This window comes from Sus scrofa, chromosome 9, assembly GCF_000003025.6.
Source record: "Sus scrofa isolate TJ Tabasco breed Duroc chromosome 9, Sscrofa11.1, whole genome shotgun sequence".
Taxonomy (NCBI): Eukaryota; Metazoa; Chordata; class Mammalia; order Artiodactyla; family Suidae; genus Sus; species Sus scrofa.
The window spans coordinates 41,664,311-41,681,255 of record NC_010451.4 but is presented as its reverse complement, the minus strand read 5'-3'; the positions used below and the strand labels follow the sequence as shown (position 1 = coordinate 41,681,255).

Genomic DNA, 16,945 nt, shown 5'->3' with positions numbered 1-16,945 from the left:
TGGCCCTAAAAAGACAGGGGAAAAAAAGTGGCCTGGAGTTCCCATTGTGGCTCAGCAGGTTAAGAACCTGGCATAGTATCCATGAGGATGCATGTTCCATCCCTGGCCTCACTCAGTGAGTTAAGGCTCCTGTGTTGCTGTGGCTGTGGCGTAGGCTGGCAGCTGCAGCTCCGATTTGACCCCTAGCTTGGGAAATTCCACAGGCTGCAGGTGCATCCATAAAAAGAAAAAAAAATTTTTTTATGTTTTCTTAAAGTGGCCAATCTCTCAATCTAGATCTATCTTACCTCCAAAATATGGACTCTTCCTACCATATCATGTTTCTCTCTCAACCACGCAAGGTTCTCTAGAACCTCTCAAACAGATCTGGTTAAATGGATGAATTAATAAGCAGTCCCAGGAAAAGGTGCCTCCACGGCGCCTGAGAACAGCAATGCTGAGCTGGAGGACACGGACAGGGCTGGGTCATAAATGACTGGAAGTTCTAAATCCCTTTATAGGAGGTAACTGCCCCACATAAACACTCATAAAACACCCCCAAACCCAGCCTGCAATGTTCCTGGTCTCAAGAGACCGTCTGGATCCCTTGAGAGCCAGCCACGTGGCTATCTCTTCATTCAAAGCTACTCCAGGGTCTTTACCCATCCTGGGGGTCCTTCTGGACTCCCAAACCAGCACTGCATTTCGGGAAAGCAGTAAATACCTGATCTTTCCAAGGGAGGAATCCAACAGTCATTGCCTGGCCTCGCTCAACGTTTATAACTATCCCAGTCTTATAAAAGGTTAATAATTTCATAAAGCTGGGTGTACTGCAGCTCACCAAAGGGTCTGTCAGAAAGGCCAGAGTTGATTCAGTTCTCAGTACCACAGGGTGATTACACATCTCCGGGAAATTAAAATCACTAGAAGGGTCCTGATCAAGTTTCTTTTCTTTCCACCAGTGGTTGGGCAAATTCAAGAGGAGAGAGGCCAGCTCACCTACCACTCCCCCTGCCAAATCCACACACGCTCTACAACGGCACCCCACGATCAACAGGGGCAAATACTTGCTAGAATCGGTTTTGGTTTAAATGCTTTCATCATCCATCCGGGCCAGGGCTGCATAAAGTAAATAAATCTCAAATATGGACTAGCCTCCCCAGAATGAGCCAACTACTGTGCCTACTCTATTATTAGGGAATAGGGGAGTGGAGGGTGGTGGAAAAGGAATTTGTGACGTGAACCCCTGCCGTTCAGTCAGCCGCTCGGGCCCAGTCTCAGTTTCCCCAGGTTTGGGCTGGGACAACCCAACTCATCTCGCCCTCCCGCACGGCACCTCCATCTAATTTTAAGTGTCACCTTCGGAAAAACACGAGCCGAGAGAGATGATCAGAGAAGCCACTTACCATCCCATGGAAAACAGAAAGGAAAGTGACATTTTGCCACGGTTGATTAAGGAGGACCTGACCATCTGGGTTAAGAAACAAATGAACACACAAAAATCGGGTCTCAGAATATCTCAGGGTCATTAAGAGATCATCTCCCCAGGATGCTGGACCTTGGCACAGGGTGGCAGCTTAGCGGCGGCTGCCTCTGGGTTAAAGAGCTCGTGTTTCTTTGTAAACCTTTAACTCACTTTTTGGCAAAACAAAGCAGACCTGACTGTTGCTGTGTGAGCGCATGTGAAGGCACAGAGCAGCAACTGGAGACAGCGGAATGCTTCTTAGGTGAAGGAACACTAGGAGGGTGTGTGCCACTGGCCCCCCAAGTGCACCAGCACGTTTGACCCCCTGACATCTGAACGTGTCTGCGATGGACTTTAGAACTCCTGCATCCCCAAGGCAAGCAGAGAAGCTGTATCACTGCTCCTTTTCCAAAAGAGAAGGCCAAGAAAGGAACCAGGCTGCTTCCCTCCCTCTCCAAAGCTGCCTGCTCCACCCCTCTCACCCCTCAGCACACATAGACACACACACACACACACATACACTCCTTCACTCACTTGAGTTGACAATGCACAGCTCTAAGAACCATTAACTCATCAGCGGGCTGGGTCACAAGACAATAGTATTATCCACGAGTTAAAATACAACCCCACTGGAGACTGAGATTAAAATCCTTATTTACTGGCGGCTATAGATATGTTTCTTGTTGCATTTGGTTGTGGTTGTGGGAAAAGCATTTATCAAGGAAGATCAGGAGTTTGGAGAGAACGGAACTGGTGTGAGCCAGGTACCCTGAGAAGAGATAAATCTGAACAACACCTACGCTTCCTTATTATAAGCGACCCTCCTTCTTGTAACTGACCACATCATAAACATTCTATGATGGATTTGGGATCTGTATGTTCGGGGGATCAAGAGTATCTACCTCCCTTTTCTCAAGGTTTGGGGCAGCGGGGGTGGGGGTGGAATCAGGCTGTTTAGAAGGGCAATTCCATACTTAGAACAACTAAAATCAATACCTGTTGTAGCACCTCGCTCTCCCCGAGTAAGATCGAGGTTGTTTTAGGAGGATACAAGCTTCTGAAATGCAGCCTTAACAAACAAAACATTGCTCAACTGTTCCAGAGGCAGGTGTCATAAACAAGCAGCCACATGGCAAACATATTGATTTCCCGGCCCTTATCTCACAGCAACCAGTGCTCAGTTACCAGGCTACTTTAATATGTAATTTACTGCAGGGGAAAGAGAGCAGGGCCCAGGATGTCTGAAATATTTACTGGAGAATTCGGCGGTGGCACAGAGGCTTCCCACACGGGGTGGCGGCGTGCAAGCCAATATGAGGAATTCTGGCTTGGAAACCACAAGTGATCATTAGCATTTCCAAAGTGTTGAAGGAACAGGCCCAACCCCACCCCTCTCATCCTATAGCCAAGAGCCCATGACTCTGGCGCTTACTGATCTTCATCAACTATGTTTATGCCATGAAAATCCAGCTCACCACCGCTGTTATTTAAATACCAACGTTTCGTTTCTGCCAAAACGGTATAAGGAAATTGCCTCCATCTATTCCGTGGCTTCCACTGGACTCTTGCTTTGCAGCCCACCTGACTCAAGATAAAAATAAAGAGGAACTGGTGGGAGGGGAGGAGTGAGGTGGTGAGGATTTCAAAAGCTCCTGTGCTTCGTGAGAATGTTGGAGTTTGCTTTTTTTTTTTTTTTTTTTTAATTTAAGTCAGACTTTTTATATATCCCAAGCTGCAAAACACCAAAAAAGATCCAACACTAATTAAAAGCCATCAATGTATGGTTACATTAAGTGGGAAAGAAGCTCTGTGTCTGGCGTTAAAGGTTGTAGGTTTAAAATAAACCCAGAAATGCCAAAGTTAAGCTTTTTCAGATCAGCGCCAAGGCGCCCACACGCCTGGTACTATATATACGGCGAGCCTCGTCCCTTCCCTGGCTGGCCACTAAAGCCTCAGAAGCACAGAACAAGGCTGCTGGCTGCCACACCACCACCGCGTAGAGGAAACTTCCATTTGCAGAGCTGATATTTTCATCTCAAGATGCCAACTCATTTGGGCATAGATTTTTCACTGTGCATCTCCTTAGGACTTCGAAAATTTGTCATTTACATAAAAACCCAACTAAGAGGAGCTGAAAGTTTCTGCTCAGAAGCTCGCAAGATCTCTGGCTACATCTGCAACCAGTTGGGGTGGGCAAGGCACGCCACAGAGGGGGAACAGAAAGCTTCTAAAACCCTGACCACACAGGTACCGAGTCGAAAAGCATAAACACCTCTTCCATAATTTTCAGAAAGTTTGCAAACCCGGAATGAATTTCCTTCCTCACTGAAACCTCCCTGTGTTGTAAAACCACAGACATTTTTTAAAATTACTGACGTAGGGAAAAAAAAAAAAAATCAGAGGAAGATTTTCCCCGGCCTTCCCTCTGGAAAGAGGTCATGAGAGAAGGTTCCAGAGCCAAAAATGGGGAGACCTTTCTAGAATCAGATGAGTAATAAAAACACAGGGCCGCAACAAATAATCACGCCTCTTGGGAGGTAATACCTAGTGGAAATATTCCGTCTAGCTAGTAACAATAACGATGGTTAAAGGGTGCCAGTCTGGTAGCCGATAATCAAGACTGTATATTTAGGTAATTGTTTCTTTAACACTTAGCCAAGGGCGTTTAACAGTATGATGAGCTAAGTGCTTTCCAAGAAATTTTGTCTCAAATGGCAGGTATCACAATTCACATAAAATCATTTTTTCTTTGGTAAAAGAGACATAACATAAAATGCACTATTTTTAACCATTCTTAAGCGTACCAGGTCAGTGGCATTAAGTGCATTCACACTGTTGTGCAACCACCACCACTCTCCATCCACAGAATTTTTCCATCACCCCAAGCTGAAACTCTGTACCCATTAAACACTAAGTCCCTATTCCCGCCCCCATTTCCCCAGCCCCCAGAAGCCTCTATCCTGCTCCCTGTCTCTTTGATTTGTTTCTCAAATGCATGGTACTTCATATGAATGGAACTCTACTGGACTTACCTTTTACATGTGGCTTCTTTCACTTGAAATAATGTTTTCAAGAGTCATCCACGCTGTACCAAGTGTCTGTGTCAGAACGTCATTCCTTTTTTAAGGCTGAATAATATTCCACTCTATGTATTTACCTCAGATTTGTTCATCTGTCAATAGACATTTGGGTTGTTTCTATCTTTCTGTTATTATGAATAATGCTGCTATGAACATGGGTATACAAGTTATCTAAGTCCCTGCTCTCCATTCTTTGGGGTCCATACCTACAAGTGGAACTGCTGACAAAATACATTTTTGTGCCCCTAAAAGGAATCGGTTGTTTGTGCTTTGACAGCCAACACCTTCATAAGAACCAAAAAAAAAAAAAAAAAAAAAGGCAGAACCAATTTGGAAAACTACAGTCAATCATGTTGCTAAAGCAGAAGGCCATGCAGAGAGTGCCTACGCGGTCACAGAAGTGCCTGGGAAGTGCCACCTCGGCCACAAACCAGGGGCTGCAGTCAAAACCTGAGGCTGCCTCACTGGAGGGGTAAGAGTTTTGAGTTCAGCAGCAGAAGTGGGCTTGAATAAAGGAAGGATTTGCAGGTACAGGGAACACAGCTGAACAGCTTAATGAACAATATGAATGTGCCATGAGTGCCTGGCACCTTTAAGAGCCAACAGTGTTAAAAATTCGGGCATATTTTTTTGACATGATCTTATTCAAACCTGCTAGGGACTCACTGTACTAGGCAGCACAGGAAAACTAGCATGTTGACATTCTGGGACACGCAAAGGTGCAGGAGACCTCTGTTCACCCATCTCCCAACAGCTTAATAACTTAAAATGCCAAGATTAAAAAAAAAAAATGCATGTATATTTTAAGACAGGCATATTTAGAAGGTTATGTCTTACCACAAACCACAATTCATAGATAATCCAAACCCTCCAAATTTTAATGAAAATCCAGAGCACCTCAGCTCTCCACCACCTGAAGCCTGGCAACATATTTCGGAAGCTCAATAGGAGATAAAAACTGAGACAAGGGAAAAGGCAATTTTCTGTTCCTCCAAAGGAAGTCACAGCTTTAATATTAAAATGGCCCTGGGATGCTCAGACTATGAGGAATTTACTTTTTCATAGAATAAACTTTTCTTTTAAACGTTCCCCCCCCCCTTTTTTAATACAGTGTCTTAAGTAGATCTTTTGGAATTTACAAGATAAATACTGGTAATTTGATTCTTATCTTCTCTAAATCCAATTCTAAGCCAATTTTGTCTAAAGGACACTAATTATAGCCTACAGGGAGAGAAAAGGTAACCTATCAGAGAGAATACACTTGAAACATTTAAAAGGCTGTGGGACCCTGAAAAGTTAAATAGATTTCGAATCTGTTGGAGTAAGAATAATAATTAGTTAAATGGAAATTATTCTCAGGCCTTGGTCTACTGACCATGGGCCCTTCAGAGAGCCTTGACATCACAGCACCCAAGGGTGCTCAGGTTAAAGGGACCTAGGGTTTAACTCTCCCCCGGGCCTATGCCCAGTAGTTGCTTTTGAAAGACCCAGCCTTGGGGAGCAGAACTACGAGAAAAGGGGTAAGGGCATCGGATCTTCTTGCAAAGGGCTGAATCCTGCCTTGTTAACCGGTCTCCTTCCCCCAGCTCCACATCTAAGTCGAAGAAATCGGTTGCATAAGATGCTGTGCTTTTCCGGGACTGCGCGCACGGCGTCCTTCATTCCTCCTACCCCTTCCTGTTGTTTTTCTTGGCCTCGGTCACAAGAGACAGTCATGCTGAAAGGATGCCATAAACCCCACCTGACGTTTCTGGCAGCTTTAAGGATGCCAGAACAGGCAGAGGGGCCCCTGGCTCATGCGGAGTTGAGCCGCGGTGGCCTGCAGGCTGGTGCGGTGGGTGTAAGGCCCTGGCGGGCCCTGGGCTAAGGCAGCACCGAGACTGGTTGAGGGCTCCCCGAAACCCCCCAAGAGGCCTTGACCTTTGGAAACTCTTGTTCCCACCCACAGACACCCAAGGCGCCGATGGTTCAAAACACCTCATTAGAACAGCTTTCATTTCGAAATCACTCCAACCATGGAAGCCCCCTTGGGCGGGGGACCACGTGCAATGGTCCAATTAAGGGGCAAGCAGGTACCAAATCCCACCGCATCCTGCTCACCAAGTCACGGGCCCTGGTAGGAGTGCCCTGCCCCCCATGAAAGGGCACCTTTTCTAATTCACAGAAAAACACCACGTGGACTACCAGCAGCCATGCTCAAGCCCACAAAGAAACTTCCTGAGCAGCCATGGTTCTCTGGAGGCACCACCCACTTGCCATCGTCTGCCTAAGTCCCCCAGCCGCCTCCAGGAGCTGGGTACCCAAAGCGTCACAGGACACCGCAGTCCACGGGGTGGTCCGTGCCCTCACCTGGACAGTAAACCTTTCCGGGTGGCTTGTGTGAATGAACCAGGATCTCAGACTATCAAAGATCTAATTAGATCTGTTTTATTGAAAAGTTCAAATATATATATTTTAAGGGTCCACATTGAAGAGTTTAACCAGCGAAGGGCCCAATGTCTGAACCAATGACAGCATCACTACTCCACACACAGAGATACAGAAAGAAAAAGTATCTCTTGACAACACAAGAACCATCCAGAACCATTCCTACCATAGGATGGTCCCAAAGAGCTAGCGTGACGTCTTTTCTATAAACCATCCAGAAAATGGATGTGAGTTAAGTGGGAGAAATAAAATTCTCCATTTTTCTTACAGACGAGTCCCTCAGAGAAACCAGGCAGCAGAGAAATCAGTCCTGACAAAGAGGGAAAACTTCCTTTACGGTGTCCTTCCAATCTTTTTCCAGGCTCTGGCTGCTTCCAGAATGCCAATGTGGCCTGAGGGATGAGCACACGGTAAGGAGACTTTCCGAGGCTCCTTCTAATTCTACGCTTGAGACCAAGGTGCATCACCCTTATCTGGGCTTCTGCTCGCCTTCTTCCTTCTACGCGTGGCTGCTTATTAACTGCCTCTCCGGAAGATGGACAAGGACCCCGCTGGGGTGGGGGGAAGTCCCCTCGGGGGCAGCAGTGGGAGCAGCAATAGGGGAGGAAGGGGGCAGAAAACAAAGGCTGAAAGGCAGAGGGCCCCTCGGTAGCTGGGGGCAGCCACCTCCCCAGCAGTGGACCACCCATGGCTTCTCAATGGCCCGAGGCTCTCTGGAACAGGCTTGAATTTAACCATTCTGTGCCCCCACTAAGCCCTGATTTTTGGCTCTGACAATACAGTTTCAAAGATATAATTAAAGGGCAAAGGCAGAAACACTTGAGGCCTCCACACCCATCTGGACTCAGCTACTGAAGCCACAGCGGGTCAATGAAGGAAGCCTTGTCAGCCTTCCAGAATTTACCAAGGCTGGGCAGGCACCAGGGGTTTTTTCATCTTCTTAATTTTAAAGGGCAATTTGGGGGTGGGGTGGTTGGGGGGTGTTTTCCTCTGTTCTACAACCTCGAACCTTCATGCTTTGCATGTTCTTCTGGAAACCTCCTCTTCCCTTTATCATGTCAGGCAGACTGGAGGGTGACAAGTATGAAGAACCCCAAGAACCAGGGAGGCGAGAAGAGAGATTCGGCGGGGTCCCCAGTGTGGCTCCTCAGGCTCAGAAAGGGACCACGGCTGGTCAGTTTGAAAGGAGGGAATCTTGAGCGAGCCGATCCTTACAACAACCCTGTGTCTTAGGTAGATGCTCTGTGCCCCCACTGCAGAGATGGGCAAACTGAGGCTCAGAAGGATCACGTGGGGAGAAGGGGTCAGGAAATGGCAGCTGCGAGGATCCAGGAGCTCGAGGAACTTGATGACTATCCATGAAACTGCTCTCTGGAGAGAGGAGAGTGAGGGGAGGAAGGTGGGGCCCCCTCAAGGCTTCACCCCCAACCACAGCTCCTGTGAGACAGCGGACCATCAGGAGAAACACTGGGGGGCAAGGAATCCTTTGTTACAACAAATCCAGAGGATCGAGACACAGCCCCCACCCCACCCAGCCCCAGCCCACAGAATTCGTTCTAAGCGGCATCGGAGAGTCGTCCAAACACACACATGCTCACAATCCATGCGGTGGCGGCAGCAGCAGCAGCAGCAGCAGCAGCAGCAGCGGCGACCCCCGCACGCTCGCCCTCCCTTCCACCCCAAGCCGGTGACAAAAAGCCCTTCAGTGCTCCGGGTGCCCCCACCTTTTGTAGCAAGCCCTGGAAGGCCTGGGTGCACAAACACAGTGCCCTTTCACTGCAGCCTCTCGGGGCTCCTGTTTCACTGGGGCCGTGAAAGAGAGTACTGTAAATAAAAGAGGCCTGTCTGACCTGCCCCGGCCCCCGGCCCTCCTGCTCCTCTACTGTACCAGAGCTGCTGGGCAGCACCACCGCAGAGGCTCCACTCGGCCCCACCGCCCACTGGGCACCACGGGGCAGGAAGGCAGAAGGACGGGGTCCTAGCTGGTTTGGGGCTCTCGTGGGGAGGGGCGCTTGGGCCCAGCCAGTCCCCATGACTTTGGGGCATCTGAGCCCTTGTTTAAACGGCTGCAGAAGATCAGCGCAGAACAGCACCGCGGGGCTGGTTTAGGAGAGGGGGAGGGGTGGCCCTTTAGTTTTGTTCTCTTTGTCCGGCCAAGTGGACAAAAGCAAGGAGAAAGGGAGTGGGCTGGGAGACCGGAGTCCACCCTTGATCGCAACCACAGGACACCGACCCAGCCAGCTGGAGAAGCAGAAAGGATCCAGATCACACTAGGTGTAGCCACATACTTGCAAAAAACATCAAGAGGAGAAAGAAGGCAAGATAAGATAGGGGGAAAGGCACAAAGACGTGCAGAAGTAGCAACCAAACCCCTAACCAAACTGAGGCCACCTGCCCCCCCTCCCCCCGAGCGGCTCAGACCATAGTCAGCAGACACAGGCCAGGAACTGAGAATTCACGTCTACCTGCTATTCGATTAAGCTTGCGGGGGGGGGGGGGGGGGGGGGCGGGGGGGAGAGACATGGGACTATGGCGAAAGGTTCCTTATTAAACGTCGACTGCCTGTCCTCTCCGAAGCCAGGTAGGAGGCCATAAGGACCCTTAACCATGCCATAACACCCCCGATTGTCACTAACTCCACCTTATTAGGGCAGGTGTCGGGGATACGGGAGAGGAGGAAGAAACCTGAAAATGAGAGGACAAAGCAAATAAGCACAAACAACATTTTGCTTCAATTTTCCCACAAAGAGAAAATGGAGCAGAAAAAAAGCAGAAACAATCTGAGTTTCGTGGGGATATTAGTTATCTTATGAGAAAGGACAGGGCAGCCACAGGGCACACGCCCCTATCTTGGCCAGGAGAATAGAGGTCGTCTCTGACTGCTCTTATGACAGCCCGAGGCTGGCCCCCATGGCAGCCAAGAAAATGCAGTCCTTTTTTTTAAGTTTAAAAATGTGTTTCTCAGGATGGAGAGACAAAAGGCTGGGTCTCTAAGCCACCGGTGAGGAAGTTCTTACCCCGACCTCAAACAGCCCCAAAACAAAGCTTCAGCCACACAGGTCCTCCAAAATTACCTTCTTCTTCTTCTTTTTTTTTTTTTTTTTTTTTTTTTTTGGTCTTTTTAGGGCCACACCCATGGCATATGGAGGTTCCCAGGCTAGGGGTTGAATCAGAGCTGCAGCTGCCAGCCTACACCACAGCCACAGCAATGTGGGATCCAAGCCTCATCTGTGACCTACACCACAGCTCATGGCAATGCTGGATCCTTAACCCACTGAGCAAGGCCAGAGATGAAACCTGCATCCTCATGGATGCTAGTCAGATTCGTTTTCACTGAGCCACGACAGAACTCCCAAAACTCCCCTCTTACGACCAGGAAGTCCAGGCATTTCTGTGATGTGGAGCTGGTGGAGGGAAACTCGGGAGCTCTGGCTAGGCCAGGCATCCCTACTTTGCTTCCCAAGCCACCAACAGCCTCTTGGGGCCAGCCAGGCAAGGTCTCAACTCAGAGGAACCCCAAAGTTCAAGAGGCCGCCCTGTCTTCCTACCACCCTCTCTGCATGAGGCCCCAAATATAGAGCAAGGACATCCTTGCTGGCCCTCTCAAGCCTCGAGTGACAAGGATGGCCTCGCCCCACAGAAAATGCACCTTGTCAGTGAAGCACGATCTCTCCCCAACCATGCACAGCGAGTCATGGTCAGGACCAAAAGAAACGATCAGAAGGAGCCACATTCAAGGACTTATAAGTTATAAGGTGGGTCCATCATTCTGGGCCTCAGCTACCTGCCCATGAAATGGACCTGAGAATATTAATACCCCTCTTCTTGCCAGAAGGTCAGGAGCTGAACTGGATGCTCTTCTCCTATCCTTTCCAGATCAAAGATCTTGGCTATAGGAACAATCTCAGCAGCAACAAGAACAGCCAAGTGACCCAGAATCAGACACTTCCTGCCCTGAGCCTGGCTAGCTGCCCCCAGGGAGGCCCCAAGTGGAGTCATCGACTCACACCTGCCACTGGGTGCCTAGAAAACCCCTGGACCTTTTCACTGCAAACACCTGGAAATTTACCTGCCAAATCTAAAGGAGGAAAAGGGGGAGGACTGGCCAGGCCCTCCCCCCACCAGCCCCCCAACCCCTCAACCCTCTGGTCTCCAGATCTGGCTCATGCCTGCCCCAGGTTCATGAATCTTGCAGAGAACACACAGCATAGATGCAAAGGGACAATTCCCCAGTGGGCACTTTGGGGCTGCGGCTACCTCATCATCCCCTCTGCCTCCTTCCAGCTAACTCAGCAGGCTCTGTCTCTCCCTGGCCAAGCCCAGTGTGGAGAGGTAAAGATTTCTAGGAGCCTAGAGCAGGCTGATTCCTCCCTGGGTCTCAGGGATCAGGGGCACTTCTACAACCCACTGAGCACATCATGGGTCATTACCTTGTGCCAGGTTGGGCACAGGGGTAAAGAAAAGAGGCGCTTCTGCTGTGGCATAATAGGATCAGCAGGATTTCTGGAGCGCTGGGACATAGGTTTGACTCCCGGCTGGCACAGTGGGTTAAGGATCCCGGCTGTAGCTCAGATCTGATCCCTGGCCCAGGAACTCCATATGCGGTGGGGTGGCCAGATAAGGGGGTGGGCGGAGAATAGAAAAGAAAAGGCCATGGTCCCCACCCTCAAGGAGCTCCCTAGTTACTGAAGTGAGGCACAGAAATTGATGCAGTGATACCACTGCCCTCAGCAGGCGAGCAGGGGCAAAGGGGAGTCCTGTCTGAGCCCTTTCCTCAGCATCAGCCCCTTCTAGGTTCCCTTAACCCATAGGAAAACCCCAACTGGAGAACCAGCGAATGTTCCCCCATCCCCAGCCCTGCTGCCATTCCCAGCAAAGCTCTCTCTGCCTCCCTTTCCCCAAGGGCTGCTTCTCCTTGGAAGGTGGGTCCCCTCTGGGGGTGCTGGAGGGCCAGGGAAGGGGAGGAGGATCCTACGAGCCCCTGTCACTGGAGCCTGCTCACTGTCACCCAGGGGGCAAAGACAGGCAGTGGCACGTGAAGACCTGCTCCTGTACAATAAGGCCTTGTGTGTGGGCCCGGCCATCTCACTTCACGTGGTGTTTGCACGTCCCCAGCCCTTTGCTCCTGCCTGGACTATCCTGCCATGATAAAGATGCCAATTAAGATAAACTTGGCACTGACAAAAGGGGGGGGGACAGAAAAAAAAAAGAAAAAGCACCAAAGCTAAGGTGGCTCTGCTTTGGCAATACCCGAACCTGGGCCCACTTTCTGGGTTCCGCCTCACTGCCAGCTTTGCCCCAATGGTTAACCAACCCTTAGTAGCACATCGCAGATATTCAGAAAGCTCAGTCCACCGCAGGAAGATCGCCATCCATCAGACAACTTCCAATTCACGGAGCAACGAGTTCCAATTCACAGAACACCTATAATGTCCAGGACACCGTGCTAGGCTGTGGGGAGGGAGGTGTGGAGGAGAGAAGGCTATAGAACTGAATAGCACCCAGAGCCTACCACGAAAACCTAGGGTGCCTTGGTGAAGAAATAACCAGAAATGATAGTATGATCAAGTTTTATCCACACTTCTTTTGGATGGGAGTTCAAAGGGAGGCATCTTATTTCCGATGGGAAGCCAGGGGAACAATACACCCAGTAAGGCTAGAGAAGAAGATGGGGTTTGTGCCCGGGCTGGAAAGCTTTGGACCCATTTCGATGAGCAGAGACGTTGTGACGCATGAAGGAAGGAACGAGAGTTTAATGCAACAGCATCAAACTGAGCTGTGACGGCCGGATGACGGGCTAGAGGTTATAACAAAGACCTGACAAAGATGGTCCCTACTCCCAAGGGGTGCTAAGTAAGGGAAGAGGTAGAAACATAGCTGGAATCTAAGATCCTAGATAGCGCTGAACCCCAAGATAAGAATTCTCTAGTTTATTCTTGAAAAGCGGTAATAGCCACTTTGTGTTTTTGAGCAGGGCAGCAACACAGCCAGAGCTCTGCTTCGGGAGGATGTGGTGACAAGCCACCGTTGGGGGCACTGCAGGAAGGCTGGTTAGGAGACCGGGATGACCATCTGGTTAAGTGAGAGGGAGAAGATGGGCCAGGGAGGCCAAGGGCAGGTTAGGCCACAGACAAAACCACAGTCCAGGAAGAGGGGGGAGCCTCTGGCAGAACGTGAGGACACAGAGAAGATTAGAGAGGGACGAGGCTGAACTCGGCCCGACATACACCAAGTTCTGGTTTCTGGCAGGACCGGTGTACCCAGCAGGCAGTTAGAAAGGCATGTGTGCAATACAAGGAAGACAAAACAAACACACACACAACACACACACACACACACACACACACAAAAAACCTAGCAATAGAGATCTGGCAGTCCCACAGAGAGGACAGCATGGAAACCATGAGATGGCCAAGAAGAGACTGGAGAGAGAAAAGGCACAGCAGGGATGTCACCCCAGGAGCCTGTGCCATCACAGGGTGAAAAAGGGTCACCTTCAGTGTCCATCCCCTTCCCTGTGAACAAGAGAAACAACCCGCACTGTGCAGGTGAGCAAGCAGACTACGGGGACCAAACCTCTGCCCCTCAATAAGAGGCAGACACATATATAAGATGCAAAAGCAACAAGGACTTACTGTGTAGCGCGGGGAACCATGCTCAGTATCTTGTAATAACCTATAATGGAAAAGAACCTGAATGTGTGTGTGTGGCTGTGTGTGTAATATAACTGAATCACTTGGTTGTACACCTGAAACTCACACACCACTGTAAAGCAATTATACTTCAATTGAAAATATTTTTAATTTCATGAATTCCCATGGTAGCTCAGCAGATTAAGGGCCCGACTAGTCTCTGTGAGGATGCTGATTGGAGCCCTGGCCTCACTCAGTGGGTTAAGAATCCACAGATTCAGCTCAGATCTGGCATTGCTGTGGCTGTGGTGTAGGCCAGCAGCTGCAGCTCCAATTCAACCCCTGGCCTGGGAACTTCCATATGCTGCAGCATGGCTGTAAAAAGAAAAGGGGGGGGGGGCGTTAATTTTTTTTCTTTTTAAAAATTTTTTTTCCCACTCTACAGCATGGGGGTCAAGTTACACATACATGTATACATACTTCGTTTCTTTAATTTTAAAAGTTTGCCACGGAGTTCCCGTCATGGCTCAGTGGTTAACGAAACGACTAAGAACCATGAGGCTGCAGGTTCGATCCCTGGCCTCGCTCAGTGGGTTAAGGATCCAACGTTGCCGTGAGCTGTGGTGTAGGTCGCAAACACGGCTCAGATCCCGCGTTGCTGTGGCTGTGGTGTAGGCCAGCAGCTACAGCTCTGATTAGACCCCTAGCCTGGGAACCTCCATATGCTGCGGGAGCGGCCCTAGAAAAGGCAAAAAGACCAAGAAAAAAAGGTTTGCCAGTAGATATTTTTTTCTTAAAGGGAGGCAAATACAGTCGCTGCAGGGTTCCATGTTCCAGATCACACTGCCTCTAAGGATGGAGTTTCAGGAAATGCCGGGGGCGGGGGGGTCAATGTCACAGTCCAGGAAGGTACACTGCTTTCGAGAACTAGGAGGTCACAGGTGACCTTTGAAAGAACAGTGTCAACATAGTCCCTGATGAAAGCTGGACTGAGATGCCTGAGGTGCTCCCTGGGGCAGACAAATCTAAGTCTAAAGCTGGGGAGAGGGCACCGGTGAAGCCCCAAGTATTCCTCCAAGAGCACCCAGCCCGCTGGGTGGCTGTGAGGGTGAAGCGTGCTAGTTTCAGGGGAAGGGCTTAGTACAGAGTGAGTCCTCACTCAGTTATGAGTTACCGAGTACCTGCTGCCTGTTCAGCAAGGCATCAGGTGGCACAGGGAGAAAGGATGGAGAAACCACGGTCACTGCCCTCACAGAACCTGTTCTGTAGTTGGGGAGACAAAACATAAACATGAACGGTTTCATAAGAAGGCAGCAGAGCTGGAGTTCCTACTGTAGCGCAAGGGAATCGGTGGCGTCTCTGGAGCAACGGGACGGAGGTTTGATTCCCGGCCCGGCATAGTGGGTTAAAGGATCTGGCGTTGCCACAGTTGTGGCACAAGTCACAATGATGGCTCAGATCTGATCTCTGGCCTCCACATGCTGCAGGGCAGCCAAAAATGAAGAAAAAAAAAGACGGCAGCAGAGCTTATCATGAAATGGTGCACACCCAGAAACGCTGCTGGAGACAAACAAAGGGCAAGCCAGAGGGCCCAACGGTGAGAAGTGTTACCTAAAGAGGCCCAACCTGGGGACCATGGAGAATGGGAAGGACGATCCAGGTGGGGTGGGGGTGGGGGCATAGAAAATGCCCCAAACAAAAGCACTTTCATTCCAAACCCTGCTCTCCTGGAAGGGGCCTGACTCCTGGGAGGCCCAGGGCTGAGTGCGCACTGCTGCGTCATGTTTGCCAAAGGTAGAGCCCGAATGTGAGAAAGGACAGGTGTGCGCCAGGTCTGACAGCTCCCATTCAAGGTCCCAGCCAGCAGGCTCCAGGGGCAGCTCTCTCTCCCCTAAAGCGAGATGTGGACCAAGGGCAGGAGTTAGAAAAACTCAGGAAGAGCCAGCATCCGATTCAGGCCGCCTGAAAAGCTCTGCGCCCACCTCCCTCCACCTCAAAACACTCAGAGAAGGCTGGATGGCCACAGAGGGGTTAACATTCTGAGCGACTGAATGGCCTCCACCTCTCCCAGGTCTGTCTTCTACTAAAACCTCTTATCTCCAACCAACTAAGCCTTGCAAAGGCCCAGAACTTCCAGCACAGCATTCAGAGCACTCCATGACCAGTCCGAATCCTTTTTTTCCCACCTGCTCTCCCATTCCCCCACTCCAGCACTCTAAGCCATCTATGGGCTCCCCAACCCCACTCATACTCTGTCACAGCTGGATGGAAGTGACAGCTCCTATCTACTTCTCCAAAGCCTTGCCATCCTCCAAGGGCTAGTCAAATGCCGCCTCCTCCATGAAGCCCTCCTGAAGCTTCAATCAGAATTGTTCCATTCCTCTGCCGTGCTCTCCAAGCATCTCACTTATATAACAGTTGAGCATAAGGGCTGATGTATACACACACACATGCACACAGACCCATATATATGTGTGTAGCTATCCTTTGTTTCACTGTGAGATTTTAAGGGGCTTTATTTTATTTTATTTTATGATTTGGCTGCCCTGCAGCATATGGAGTTCCAAGGCCAGGGATCAGATCCGAGCCACAGTTGTGACCTACGCCACGGCTGTGGCAAAGCTGGATCCTTTAACCCACTGTGCCGAGCTGGAGACCAAACCTGCGTCCTGGCACTGCAGAGATGCTACCGATCCCGCTGCACCACAGCAGGAACTCCTAAGGGGTTTCATTGCTATGTGCACTACCCCAAAGCACTTAGCAACCAACTAGTATACAGTGGGTGCTCAGTAAATGTTCATTAATTGAATACCCCTGGCTAAGTCCTCAATATACTGATGTGTTCCTTAAACTCTGAGTGACAATCCATTAGTGGGTCTTCACATTTTTTACAGGTTTTTGTTAAAGTATAGTTGATTTACAATGTTGTACCAATTTCTGCTGTACGTCAAAGTGACTGAGTCATATATATATAATATATATATTATATATATATAAATAATACACATATAAATAAATAACACACATACATATAAATATATATATACACACATTCCTTTTCTTATATCATCTTCCATCATGGTCTATCCCCGAGAGACTGGATTTCACATTTTTAAATGAAATAGGAGAGATAAAGCAGAAGAGAAAATATCAGAGCCCACAGCACACAGGAGAGATAAACAGAGTTCCCTTGCACCTTTGGTTTCAGGTATGTTTGTGTGCACCCCGGGTCGGGATGGGAAATGATCTGTTCACCGTGGCCCACAGCCTCCACTCTAGGATAAACCAGCAAATAAAAAAGATGAGGTTTCATCTAAAACATAACTTCAGAGAATTCGGGGCGGTGGGGTGGGGGAATCGCT

The 16,945-nt window shown here is 49.5% G+C and overlaps 1 protein-coding gene and 1 long non-coding RNA gene across 4 annotated transcripts in view; both read right to left on the bottom strand.

The window, feature by feature from the left end:
- ZBTB16 (zinc finger and BTB domain containing 16) overlaps positions 1 to 16,945 on the bottom strand; it is a 199,719-nt gene that overhangs the window by 157,999 nt on the left and 24,775 nt on the right. The gene's annotated exons all lie outside the window — the stretch shown is intronic.
- On the bottom strand, positions 3,103 to 13,695 carry LOC106504879. The gene is made up of 2 exons (XR_001298801.2): positions 8,676 to 13,695; positions 3,103 to 8,418 (listed from the first exon to the last, which is right to left on the bottom strand). It is a non-coding gene; the product is annotated as an uncharacterized LOC106504879 (long non-coding RNA).